The sequence below is a fragment of the Canis lupus genome, chromosome 16, assembly GCF_003254725.2.
Source record: "Canis lupus dingo isolate Sandy chromosome 16, ASM325472v2, whole genome shotgun sequence".
Classification (NCBI taxonomy): Eukaryota; Metazoa; Chordata; class Mammalia; order Carnivora; family Canidae; genus Canis; species Canis lupus.
The window spans coordinates 38,315,205-38,328,367 of NC_064258.1; the positions used below are offsets into that span (position 1 = coordinate 38,315,205).

General features: G+C 36.2%; 1 pseudogene; it reads right to left on the minus strand.

Moving 5' to 3' along the window:
- Window positions 1–7,564: 7,564 nt before the first annotated feature.
- Window positions 7,565–9,889, minus strand: LOC112671033 (glyceraldehyde-3-phosphate dehydrogenase-like; annotated as a pseudogene).
- Between the last annotated feature and the right edge of the window lie 3,274 nt (window positions 9,890–13,163).

The window sequence follows — 13,163 nt, forward strand, 5'->3', positions numbered from 1 at the left end:
TATTCAAGTGGTCTAGTTACTTTTTTTTTTTTCTCCCAGTATGAAACATAAAATCTTTGCTAGGGTTCTATAAAAATGCATTATCTTACCTTCTGAACTTAAAAGTAGGTTCACTTCAGTTGTCAACTTTAATATTAAAAGAGGGAACTCTGCTTATCAAAACCAAAAAGTCATATTGCTCTTAAATAAATAACTGTCCATCACAGTTATCTTGCTTCAATCTGATTAAATTCTATTCTCTGAGGATCAAAGACTTCTAATATTCCATTTTAAAAGTCAGAGATTTTATCCAGCAGCATGACTGAAAATCAAATCCTTTAAGCAACTTCTGTTCAAACATTTCAGAAAGCCTATACCTGTTTTGAGTAATTTGTGCATACTGGCAATAAATTTAGGATCTAATTTTAATGGCTCAACAAAAAGAGATGATATTGGAAACTAGTGCTTTTGAATTTTGTACTCTGAAATATGATACTAATTATAAGGCATAATGTTAGACTTTTTTATTTTTCCAGTTAATTTATTATTTGAAATTATTATTTGAAACATTGTCTTAGTGATTTTAAGGAATATATATATATATATATGTATATATACATATACATGTATTTATATATATATTCCTTGGATAAAGCATCGTTTCTCTTATTCTGGAGCAAGTTGAACTTTTAGAAGGCCATATATATGATTTTTAATTTTAAATAGACTATTTTTTAGAGCTATTCTTGCTTGGTAGCAAAATGGAGCAGAAGGAACAGAGATTTCCCATCCGCCCTCCTACCTCCACACATGTGCAGCCTGCCCCATGTTCAAATGCTGACATTAGAGCAGTAGCTTTGTTATAACTGCTGAACTGAGGCTGACACATCATCACCACCTAAAGTTCACTTCCAATGCTGCACATTCTATAGGTCTCAACAAATACACAATAACATGCATTTGCTCTTAAAGAATCCTACAGAAGAGCTTCACTTTCCCCTACATCTTCTGTGCTTAGTCTATTCATCCCTTCCCTGCAAGCCCTGGCAACCAATCCTCACTGTTCACATAACCTTATCCTCTTAGGAATGTCACATAGTTGGAAACCCATAATATGCAGCCCATTCAGCCTGGCCTTTCCCACCTAGCAATGTGCATCCAAGGTTCCTCTCTGACTTGATAGCTCACCTCTCCCTTTTGTTGAACAATACTCCATTGTCTAGATATACCCCAGTCTATCCATCTGTTCGCTCCATGAAGGACATCCTGGTTGCCTCTGTTTTCTCATGAGTAAATGTTTTTAATTTTAATGAAGTCTAGCCAATCAATTATTTCTTATATAGATCATACTTTGGTGTTATATCTAAAAAGTCATACCCATACTCAAGGTCATCTAGGTTTTATCTTATGTTAGTTACCTTCTAGAAGTTTTATGGTTTTGAATTTTATAATTAGGCCTATTCTCTACTTTCAGCTAATTTTTGTGAAGGGTGCAAGATTTGTGTCTAGATTTACTTCCTTTCCTTTCATTATTTTATTTGTTTGTTTGCTTCTGGATATCTGGTAGTTCCAGCACAATTTGTTGAAAAACTACCTTGCTTCACTGTATTGTTTTTGATCCTTTGTCAAAAATCACTATATTTGTGTAGATCTATTTCTGGGCTCTCTATTCTATTGCATTTAAAAAAAAAGATTTTATTTATTTATTCATGAGAAACACAGAGAGAGAGAGAGAGGCAGAGACATAGTCAGAGGGAGAAGCAGGCTCCATGCAGGGAGTTTGATGTGGGACTCGATCCCAGGACTCCAGGATCATGCCCTGACCCAAAGTCGGATGCTTAACCACTGAGCTACTCAGGCATCCCTATTCTGTTGCATTTTTTTGTTGCAAATTTTGTTACATTCACACCTAAGTATTTCATTTTGGGGGGTGCTAATATAAATGGTATTGTGTATATTAACTTTGTATTCTGCAGCCTTCTTGTAATCATTTATTAACTCCAGGAGTCTTTTGTTGGTTCTTTCATATTTCTTTTTAGGCATTGTATATAGATGATCATTTCATCTACAGATTTATTTTTTCCTTCTAAATCCATGTATCTGTTATTTGCACTTCCTATCTTATTGCATTAGCTATGACTTCTCATATGATGACAAAAAGAAGCGAGAAAGGGGATATTCTTGTCTTGTACCTGATCTTAATAAAAAGCTCTGGTTTCTCACTATTCACTATGACATAAGCTATAGGTTTTTTGTAGATATTCTTTACCAAGTTTACTAAGTTCCCCTCTATTCTTACTCTACTGAGAGCTTTTATCACAAATAGGTATTAAAATTTGTTGAATACTTTTTCTACTCTCCTGATACAAACATGTGATTTTTCTTCTTTAGCTTGTTAATGTGATGGATTGACCAATATTCAAATTGAACAAAATTTGCATACTTGGACTAAATTTCATTTGGTTGTGGTGTATAATTCTTTTTATATATTGTTGGGCTCAATTTGCTCATATTTTGTTGAGGATTTTTACATTTATCTCATGAGCTCTATTGGCCTATGGTTTTCTTTTCTTGCAATGTTTTTGCCTGGTTTTGGCATGAGAGTAAGCTGGCCTCATGAAATGAGTTAGGTGGTATTCCCTCTGCATTTATCTTCTGATGTTTGGTAGAATTCATCAGTGAACCCATCTGGGCTTAATGCATTCTGTTTTGGAACATGTCAGCAACTCAATTTATTTAATAGATACAAGCCTACTCAAATTATCTATTTCTTTTTAATGTGACTTGTGGGAGATTGTGTCTTTTAAGGAATTGATCCATTTCATCTAGATTATCATATTTATGGGTATAGAGTCATTTATTTTATTATGTATTATCCTTATGATATCTGTGGAATCTGTAGTGATGTCTCTTCTCTAATTTCTGATATTACTATTTATCTCTGTCTCTTCTTTTTCCTAATTAGCCTGGACACTTGCTTATCAATTTTATTGATCTTTTCAAAGAACTAGCTTTTGATTTTGCTGGATTTCTCTATTGATTTTTTTTATTGTATTGATTTCTGTTCTTATTTTATTATTTCTTCCCTTCTGCTCACTTTGGATTTAATTTGCTATCACTTTTTCTAGTTTCTTAAGGTGGAGGCGTATTGATTTAAAGTCTTTTTTCCTTTCTGATAAGCATTCAGTGTTATAAATTTTCCTCTAAACATTGCCTTCACTGCATCCCACAAGTTTCATTATTATATTTTCATTTTAATGTAGTTGAACATAGTTTTTAATTTCCTTGAGATTTTTACTTTGACCTATTTGTTATCTAATCTCTAAATATTGGGGGATTTCCTAGCTATCTTTCTGCTAATTGATTTCTAGTTTAATTCCCTTTTAGTCTGAGAACATATATCATATGATTTCTATTATTTTAAATGTGTTAAGATGTGCTTTTTGGCCTAGAATGTGCCTCTCTTGATAAATATTTTATGTGACACTGAGAAGAATGTGTTCTGCTGTCCTTGGATGAAGTAGCCTATACATGTCAACTATATGCCGTTGATTAATGATGTTGGTGATTTCAACTATACCCTTACAAATTTTCTGCCTGCTGAATCTGGCTATTTCTAATGGAGAGATGTTGAAGTCTCCAGCTATAAGAGTAGACTTATCCATTTCCCTTTGCAGTTCTATCAGTTGTCTCAAATATTTCAACATTCTGAGACTCATACACATTAAAGATTGCTGTCTTCTTGATTAATTGGCCCCTTTATCATTATTTAATGTTCCTCTTTATTCATGATAGGTTTTCTTTTCTTTTCTTTTCTTTTCTTTTTGTTTGTTTGTTTTTTTTTTTTTTGCTCTAAAATCTGCTGTGTTTGCAATTAATATGTCTACTCTTCTTTTGTTTATTGTTAGCATGAGATGGTTTTCTCCATCCCTTTATTTTTCACTTGCTTGTGCTTTTAAAGTGTATTTCCTATAGACAACATAAAGTTGGACTTGTTTTTTGATTTACTGACAGCCCCTGTCTCTTAATTGGTGTTTTCAGGCATTGTTGTTAAAGCTAATTATTGATATAATTGGATTAATCTTTACCACATTTATTACTGTTTTCTGTTCATTGTCCTCTTCTGTTTCTATTTTTATCTTCCATGCTTTTTAATGCATTTTGTCATTTTGAGTATTTTATATTATTATTTTCTCTTTCTTAGCATATAAATTATACTTAAAAATTTTTAGTAGTTGTCCTAGAGTGTGCAATATATATTTGTAACTAATTCAAGTCCAGATTCAGATAATAATATGTTAACTCACAGGTAGTATATGTAGCTCATAAAACAAAGAATTCCTAATTCCTCCCTATAATCTTTTGTATCATTTCTGTAGTTCATTTCACTTATATATGTGATAATCATCAAATAAATTGTTGCTATTATTATTTTAAGTAAACTATTATCTGTTATATTGATTAAGAATGGGAAAAATAAAATGAAGTAAAAGTTGTTACTTTTACTTACATCTTCTCTAATGGTTTTTCTGTAAATATATTTGAGTTTCTGACCTATATAATTTTCCCTCTCTCAGAAAAACTTTTAGTATTTTTTGCAAGGCAGGTTTAACTAAAATATTAAAATTTGTAATATTTCTTATAAGGCAGATATATTTTTTTGAAGAACAAATTCTCTCAACTTTTATTTTTCTGAGAAAGACTTTATTCTCCATTACTTTTGGTAGATAATTTCACAGGATACAGAATTCTAGATTGGTGGAGGTTTTTTTCTTCAACATTTAAAAAAATTCACCTCCAGTCTCTTCTGTATACATAGCTTCCAAAGAAAAGCTAGATATAATTTCATCTTTGTTCCTCTATAAGTAAGTTGTCTTTTTCTTCTGACTTCTCCAAGATTTGTCTTTGTCATTTTTGACAAATTTGAATATAAGATGTGTGTGTGTGTATATAAAAATATATAAAACCAAGATTTCTTGGTGCTTTTCTAGGCTTCCAGGATCTGTGGTTGATGTCTGACATTAATTTGGGAAATTCTCAGTTATTATTGCTTCAAATACTTTTTCTGTTCTTTTTGCATTTCTTCTTTTGGTATTCCCATTAGGAATGTACCCTTCTGTAGTTGTTGTATAATGCTTGAATTTCTCCGTTTTATTTTTTTTCTCTTTGATTTTAAGTCCTAGAAGTTTCTCTTGACATTTCCCCAAACTCAGAGATTCCTTCTTCAGTTATGATCAGTAATGAGCCCATCAAAATCCTTCTTCGTTTCTGTTACTGTATTTTTGATCTCCAGCATTTCTTTTTGTTTCTTTCTTAGATTTTCTGCCCTTAAAAAAAAAAAAAAAAAGATTTTCTGCCTCTTTGCTAGCATTACAAATCAGTTCTGGCATAGTGTCTACTTTTTCTTTTAGTGCCGTTGGCATGACACTTATAATTTAAATTTTCAGTCTGCTAATTCTAACTTCCTTGCCATATCTGAGTCTAGTTTTAATGCCTGCTCTGCATCTTATACCCGTGTTCATTGTCTTTAAGTATGCTTTGTAATATACGCTAGAAGCCAGACATGATGTACTGGGAAAAAGAAACTCCAGTAAACTGGCCTTTAGGGATATCATTGTAAGGTGTGGGGGAGGGAACACATTTTTAATATCATAATTGGGCCTCCATGTCTTAGTAAGACTGTCTTCTGGACTGTGAACTTTATACATACTTCCCAGTGCTTTTCTCTCAACCCCCTATGTGGGATGGGATGGCTAAAATGCAATAGAATTAAGTATTTCCTTTCTCCCAGGTTGGTTAGGCTTGGAGAAAACCACAAAAAATTAGTCTCTGGTAAACCAGTTTTTTTCTTGAGGGCAGGCCTTGTTAAGAATAACAGAATGGTATAGCATATTTCAAAATGACTTACTTTTTCCTCCCCTGCTTCTGGAAGCCAAGGGGATTTTTTCCATTATTTAATGTGAGAACCTTGTAGAACTTTCTAGAGGTAATAGTCACAAAAGTGTGTGGGCATCCTGGCATGACTGGGCACCTCTGGAGTTTTTACCTCTTCTTCTCATCCATACTAAGCTTTCAGCAATTCCTCATCTACAGTTTAGAGTTTCCTATTCTGGTACTCATTCTCATTGAGTTTTTTCCATGTAGGATTTTACTCCATCAAGTTGTGATTCCCTGAATCTGCCTATTTGTCTCTACCATTTTGCAAGCACTGGTTTGACCTATCCCTTCTCTTACAGTTCTGAGACAAATTGCTTATTTTTTTTCCATTCAATTAGATTTTTGTTTATTGTTAGAATGGAATGACTTCTTGCAAGCTCCTTATATGCTGGATAAGGAGCACATAGGATTCTTTAATATGATTTTGTACAAATGTGTATATACGTTTTCCAAATGTCTGAACATGAAGACCAAGATTACTCTGCCATTTTCTTTGCAGCTCTTAAATTTTTTCCTTTTATTTATTTCTTCATTCTACTACAAAAAAAAAAATAGCTGCAACTTACTTCTGGGGAGCCTAACTCATAGATATTATGTGTCTTCAATTAGAATTACCAGTTTCAGAGTCAAAGAATCACATGATTTTTTAAAAAGTGTTATTATTTAGTATCACTCAAAAGAGTTTTAAATGAATAGTAATATTCTGTACCGTGTTTCCCCTGATAGGCCAGATGTGGTCCTCATTGAATTTGTGTTCCCCAAAGACTAATTTGGCTTCAACAAATGAGCAGTTGATTCCAGAGCATCATCAGTTAAAAGATAATACCAAAAGAGAATGTGTGGTGGGTTCTATAGAATTCTAAAACTCTTTCACGTGATGGCAACATCTTTTGGGAGAAATGTATATATTCATAATAACATTGAAAAAAACACTGAATTTTTTAAAGTATCACTAATATTACAATTATGCTGAAAATATAAAAGAAAGCAATGCAAGGCTATATACCACGGATACCCAATTAATATTAATTATGATTAGCACCTTAACAACTTAGGTAAATAAAGCATCTGTATATTAGAAATTCATGAAATATTTCATAGTTTTAAATTTCTGCCTATTTTTTATGTCTCCACTTTCAATAGTGTCTTTTAATTTTGTAAATCATAACTATTTACTGCAGAACCATAATTTATCCAGAGTTATAACAACAATTAGTCACAAAATTAATTGGAATTCGGGATGTACTTTCAGTAATTCATCTTTTTCAGAAAATGACAGAGTAGAGTTAATTAGTAGTGATTAAAAGAATGGTGTTTACCTCTAGTGTTATGTTTATGTTTCAGTTAGGATTTAAGTGTCAATGTGTCACAAAGGAAAATTACTAACCCAACTTCAGTTGACTATGAAAATGTCTCCACATAGTTTGATGAACTTCAATATATGCATAAAAAGACACATTGTAGCCTAAATATGTTAGGAAATAATTAAATGTGAGAAAACATCCCAAAAGATAAGAATGCTGGTAAATTCCAAGTATTGCCTTCTCTAGTCAATGGGAAACAAATGATTGATGACTCTTTTAGTTATCTCCATTCATATAAACTATGGGTTAGCATTGTTGGGGAAATATAATCCAAAATAAAATCTTCAACCTATCCAGAAAACCTCTCCAAAAGCTAGCAGAAAAAGAAAACAGTATTATTATTGAATAAGTATTAGATCAGAATATGATGTATGTCAAGAAATCAGCTAAAACATTGCAAAGACAGAAAGACATCTCATCTTTTAATATAGCCAAGCAGATACAACCTACTATATAGATGTTTTCAAGATAACTAGTTTTCTAGTAAGTGAAGTTGATAGCACCATTTGTCATGTATAGGTTATTCTAAATTCACCTGGCAATTAAAGTGACTACCTGCATTGGCTAATTGACTTTATCCAGAGTTAAAACAAACTCTTTACACCTTTATGACAGGGGTAGTTTTTTTTGTTTTTGTTTTTGTTTTTTTTTAATTGAATTTTTATTTTTATTTATTTATGATAGTCACAGAGAGAGAGAGAGAGAGAGAGAGAGGCAGAGACACAGGCAGAGGGAGAAGCAGGCTCCATGCACCGGGAGCCCGACGTGGGATTCGATCCCGGGTCTCCAGGATTGCGCCCTGGGCCAAAGGCAGGTGCCAAACCGCTGCGCCACCCAGGGATCCCGGGGTAGTTTTGTAACTTGGAGCAACATATTTACTAAAATTAGGCTCCAACCCTGCCAGAGAAACTGGAAGGTAGGGGTGCTATCTCCCCTGGTATTTATATTTCAAAGAAGTGGCTCCAAAGTCCTTGAGAAAGACATTCTTAGGTCATAAAGCTGATGAAAGGCCTATCTAGTTTTCAAAAAGATTTATGTATTTAAAAGAGAAGAGACTTTACTAAGAATAGGGAAGGGAAGGAAATATCTTCCCTTGTTTTAAAAAAGGAGAATTAAGCCTCTTAGTTTTCATTTGTATTTATCCTTACAGTATTAAAATTTTCAGGTTTTTGTAGTGGCCTGGGGGGGTTAGGAATATACAAGAGATGACTTAAAATAGAAGAAAACAATATTGCTGGTTAATATCTACTTCCTCCAAGTTCCTTTTTTTGGGTAGGAGATTCTTACAACCTTAAACCCAGGTAATATAAACTTATATAAGAAGTAAGAGAACAGTGAAGAAATTATGAAGGAGCTAAAATAGTAGCAGGCTTTATTAAGCTCTCTCTTTTTTTTTTTTTTTTTGGCTGGGTACAGTATACTTTATTGATGGTACATGACAAGGTAGGGCTCCACAAGCCCCTCCCTTTCCCTGGGGTCTAGGATGTAAATTGGAGGTCAGGAGATTCTCAGTGTGTTGGGGGATTAAGTTGGGGCAGGGACTCCCCAGCAGCTGAGGGCCTCTCTCTTCCTCTTGTTCTTGCTGGGGCTGGTGGTCCAGGAGGCTCTTACTCCTTGGAGGCCATTGGACCATGAGGTCCACCATCCGGTTGCTGTAGCTGAATTCATTCTCATACCAGGAAATGAGCTTTACGAAGTGGTCATTGAGGGCAATGCCAGCCCCCACGTCGAAGGTGGAAGAGTGGATGTCACTGTTGAAGTCACAGGCGACAACCTGGTCCTCAGTGTAGCCCAGGATGCCCTTGAGGGGGCCCTCTGATGCCTGCTTCACCACCTTCTTCATGTCGTCATATTTGGCAGCTTTCTCCAGGCGGCAGGTCAGATCCACAGCTGACACGTTGGGGGTGGGGACATGGGAGGCCATGCTAGTGAGCTTCCCATTCAGCTCAGGGATGACCTTGCCCACAGCCTTGGTGGCACCAGTGGAAGCAGGGATGATGATCTGGGCAGCCCCTAGGCCGTCACGCCACAGCTTCCTAGAGGGGCCGTCCACGGTCTTCTGGGTGGCAGTGATGGCATGGCTGGTGGTCATGAGGCCCTCCACAATGCTGAAGTGGTCATGGATGACCTTTGGCTAGAGGAGCCGAGCGGTTGGTGGTGCAGGAGGCATTGCTGACAATCTTGAGGGAGTTGTCATACTTCTCGTGGTTCATGTCCATTACAAACATGGAGGCATCAGCAGAAGGAGCAGAGATGATGACCCTCTTGGCCCCGCCCTTCAAGTGAGGCCCAGCCTTCTCCATGGTGGTGAAGACCCCAGTGGACTCCACAACATACTCAGCACCAGTATCACCCTATTTGATGTTGGCGGGATCTTGCTCCAGGAAGATGGAGATGGATTTCCCATTGATGACAAGTTTCCCATTCTCAGCCTTGACCGTGCTGTGGAATTTGCTGTGGGTAGAATCATACTGGAACATGTACACCATGTAACTGAGATCAATGAAGGGGTCATTGATGGTGACAATATCCACTTTGCCAGAGTTAAAAGCAGCTCTGGTGACCAGGCGCCCAATACGGCCAAATCTGTTCACTCCAACCTTCACCATCGTGTCTCAGGGACATGGCTGGCACTGCACTGTCTGTCGAATGGAGAGGAGCAGAGAGCCAAGTCTTTCTTCTTTTTAATGTAAGTTTTTTAAAGATTTTATTTATTTATTCATGAGAGACACAGAGAGAAAGAGGCAGAGACACAAGCAGAGGGAGAAGCAGGCTCCATGCAAGGAACCTGATGTGGGACTCAAATCTGGGAACCCAGGATCATGCCCTGAACCAAAGGCAGACACTCAACTCCGCTGAGCCACCCAGGCATCCCTGATTCTTCCATTTCTAAAAAGAAAGACTTAGCTAGGGACGCCTGGGTGGCTTCGTAGTTGAGCGTCTGCCTTTGGGACAAGGCATGATCCTGGGTTCCCAGATTTGAGTCCCACATCAGGCTCCTTGCATGGAGCCTGCTTCTCCCTCTGCTTGTGTCTCTGCCTCTCTCTCTGTGTGTGTCTCTCATGAATAAATAAATAAAATCTTTAAAAAATTACATTAAAAAGAATAAAGACTTAGCTTAATAAAGCCTGCTACTATTTTAGCTCCTTCATAATTTCTTCACTGTTCTCTTACTTCTTATATAAGTTTGTATTACCTGGGTTTAAGGTTGTGAGAATCTCCTACCCAAAAAGGAACTTGGAGGAAGTAGATATTAACCAGCAATATTGTTTCCTTTTATTTTAAGTCATCTCTTGCATATTCCTAACCCCACCAGACCACTACAAAGACAGTAAATGAGGGTTGACACCACATGATCCAATCCTCCAAAATGAAAAGGCCACAGGGGATGATTTTTCCTTTAGTGATGCCTTTTGTGTTGGAGAAGATCCTGTTTCTGAATGTATAATTTTACCTCCACACATAAAGTGCTGTCTTTTCCATGCTTCAGAAAATCAGAGGGAGGGGTACTATGTCCTTCATTTATGAGCACTCCGAAATGAAAAGCACCTTGGGTCCTTTAAAGGCATTGCTGAAAGTGAACACTGTACAGAAGCTAAATTCTGGCACCATTGAAATACATATAGATAATGAGATCTCAACTGCATTTCAGCCAGTTAATTATTTATTGGATTTTTCTTAAGTGGCAACCTTCATTAGGAAATTAATGCAGGACGCCAAATACTACCAATTAAAAAGGACCCATGAAACAAAACCAGCAACATCAAATAGTATTGAAATCACCTATAAAATAGATTGTTTACAAAAGAGTTGTCTGAAACCCCCTTCTGAATGAATGTAAGGGGGTCTGGGCTTTGCCAAACTGAGATGATAAAGCATAATTTGCCCTGTAGTTTCAAGTTCTCTAATCAAGAGATGTGAGCAATTTTAGCAAAAGTTCGAAGTTTATGATGATGCAGAGAGAAAGATGCCACCCATAAGTTTGAAAAGCTTCTCCACTTCTGAGACTTTAGGAATCAGTCATTGCTTTGAATTATATTTGGTAGCAAGAGAGGCAAAATGCTAAACTTCCTGGGGTGTGTGTTCCTTTCATTCCTCAGTACTTAAATGAAGACAGTGCAGAAACTCTAGCCTGGAGTTTGCTTGAGGAATATACCACCTCCCACAAAAGAAGCGAGGTAAAGTGAAGGAGTCTGGGGATAAGGGAGGGAAGCAGGAGAGAAAGGAGATTAACCTGCTCATTTTGCCTCCTGGTAAATAGCTAGTGCTTTACATTCTCTTTTTTGGAGAAAGGAACAATATACTAGAAATCAGAAAAACAGAAAGGAATTTAGAAAATAAAACTAGCCTGAGATCATTTTTCTAGATGGCTTTTTGTCAGTTTGTCTGGGTTCTTATTCAAACCAAAAGCAGTCACGTGTCTGCCCAAAGAAAAGTTGTAAAAGAAGATTAACTTGCTTCCTTGCCCCTGTCTTATCTCTTCTCTCCTAAACCCTGAGAGAACGTCTGAGTGTCAGGATAGGTGTAAAGTTTTTCAATGGGATGTTCAATGCGTCCACATTATTCTTTTTTTCTTCTTCTCTAAATTCTTCTTATATTCAAAATCTGCTTGCCCTGGGACATATCAGTAAAATACCATTGTAAAATAAGTAGATTTATTAACAACCCAACCCTATTTTTAAAAACCTTTACCTATAACTTTAGATCTCACTGAGAATTTTGAAAATCAAGTTTTATTTCTAGAGAAGTGCACATGGACCCAAGGGCCCCAGCCCTGTCATCACAGCTTCCCATCGTACTAACCTACATTTCTACTATATTCAGTTTATTTGGCAGCACAATTCATATATGAAGTGTGTATGAGTATACATCAGTTGTGAATTGTTGCTGGTGGGGTGGCAGCTGCTAAATTACGATACTTCTAGGTCCTCTAGGTCTCTCTAGGTCCCATTGCCTTTTATTGTACCAATAAGGGTTGGAAGTCTCTGAGGATATGACCCACTTACAGGTATAACTCTGATATTTTTCAGACTCTGTGCTTATATCTTTCATTCTCTATCCACATCCCTGCCTCTCAGAAGACCACCAAAGACAGCATCATCATACCATGGTAGGACATGAATTATTAAGGAAAAATGTTTAGTTATTCAGCCTAAGGCAAGGATTGTGTAAAAGAGGTAGAGCAGAGGTTCATAATTACAAATGTGAACATCTCCACAAAGATTATTTTTACACATAATTGTTCCTCAACGTGGAATGTTTTGTTTTGTTTTGTTTTCTACAGCTTTCAGCTCCTTCTTAAAGCATTGAAATCTGTTTTTTCCAGAGAAATTTATCACCCCCAAGTAGAAGACATGAAAACCGAGCCACTATGTTGTGAGGAAGGAGCACTAAAACTCCATGTTCTCTTTTCCATCTGAATTCCTCTGTGACGCTCTGGTACTCCATGGAACTCCAGGGTTCCAGGAACTCAGTTTGAAACCCATAATCGAGTCAGTTATACTTACATCCAGAATATCTGGCCCGTTTTTGTTGTTGTTGAGTATATATTTATAAAGAGCCTATGACATCATAAATAATACCCTTTCAAAGCTTAATTCAACATAACCTCACATGTATACAATCTCACTTCCATGCCTGACTCACCTCTTCCTTGTTGAGTTCTCAGAGATTTTTCTAGCCATACTTCTTTTTTCTTTTTCTTGCTTTATTTTTTTTTAATTTGGCTATAGTTGACCCTCAATGTTCTTATTAGGTATTTAAAATATACCAACTTATCTTGTATTGATCATTTAATCTTTTAATTTCCCCCTGATGCTCTAGACTAAAAGCCTCTTGAGAAGAGCAACCACACTTTATACTTATTCACATCCAAATCATAGT